The following is a 1,443-nucleotide window of genomic DNA, read 5'->3' on the forward strand; positions in this document are numbered from 1 at the left end:
GAAATGCAGCCCCAAACTTGCAAGGAACCTCCACCATGCTTCACTGTTGCCTGCAGACACTCATTCGTGTACCGCTCTCCAGCCCTTCGGCGAACAAACTGCCTTCTGCTACAGCCAAATATTTCAAATTTTGACTCATCAGTCCAGAGCACCTGCTGCCATTTTTCTGCACCCCAGTTCCTGTGATTTTGTGCATAGTTGAGTCGCTTGGCCTTGTTTCTACGTCGGAGGTATGGCTTTTTGGCCGCAAGTCTTCCATGAAGGCCACTTCTGACCAGACTTCTCCGGACAGTAGATGGGTGTACCAGGGTCCCACTGTTTTCTGCCAATTCTGAGCTGATGGCACTGCTGGACATCTTCCGATTGCGAAGGGAAGTAAGCATGATGTGTCTTTCATCTGCTGCAGTAAATTTCCTTGGCCGACCACTGCGTCTACGGTCCTCAACGTTGCCCGTTTCTTTGTGCTTCTTCAAAAGAGCTTGGACAGCACATCTGGAAACCCCTGTCTGCCTTGAAATTTCTGCCTGGGAGAGACCTTGCTGATGCAGTATAACTACCTTCTGTCTTGTTGCTGTGCTCAGTCTTGCCATGGTGTATGACTTTTGACAGTAAACTGTCTTCAGCAACCTCACCTTGTTAGCTGAGTTTGGCTGTTCCTCACCCAGTTTTATTCCTCCTACACAGCTGTTTCTGTTTCAGTTAATGATTGTTTTTCAACCTACATATTGAATTGATGATCATTAGCACCTGTTTGGTATAATTGTTTAATCATACACCTGACTATATGCCTACAAAATCCTTGACTTTGTGCAAGTGTACCTAGAAGAATTGATGCTGTTTTGAAGGCAAAGGGTGGTCACACCAAATATGGATTTGATTTAGATTTTTCTTCTGTTCACTCACTTTGCATTTAGTTAATTGATAAATATAATCTATTAACATGTCTATTTTTAAAAGCATTCTTACTTTACAGCATTTTTTCACACCTGCCTAAAACTTTTGCACAGTACTGTATATGTACATATCTTTGATACAATGTAATTACAGTGCAAAGTATGTAGTTTACAACATACGCAGGATAACTTCATATACAGAAACCTTGATGCATTTCCCATTTTCTTATTCAAAAAAATAAATGTGTTTTTACATTGTGTGTCATATGCATAAATAAATAAATTAAATAAATAGAATAAACAAACAAACAAACAAACAAACAAACAAACAAACAAACAGTTTCGTTTTCATGTCTGTGTTTAATTTGGGAACCTCCTGTCTGGTCTAGTGCTGTGTGTGTGTGTGTGTCTGAATACGCGATAGAAATGAAACAATGTATTCTTGCTCTAAATGAGTTGCTGCTATATTAAACTATGAACAGTGTAATCGCTGAGAAAGAACAGACTGAACCCTTGAAACAATGTATCGAATTGAAGTATTTGGCTGAAA

This window comes from Acipenser ruthenus, chromosome 35 (assembly GCF_902713425.1).
Source record: "Acipenser ruthenus chromosome 35, fAciRut3.2 maternal haplotype, whole genome shotgun sequence".
NCBI lineage: Eukaryota > Metazoa > Chordata > Actinopteri > Acipenseriformes > Acipenseridae > Acipenser > Acipenser ruthenus.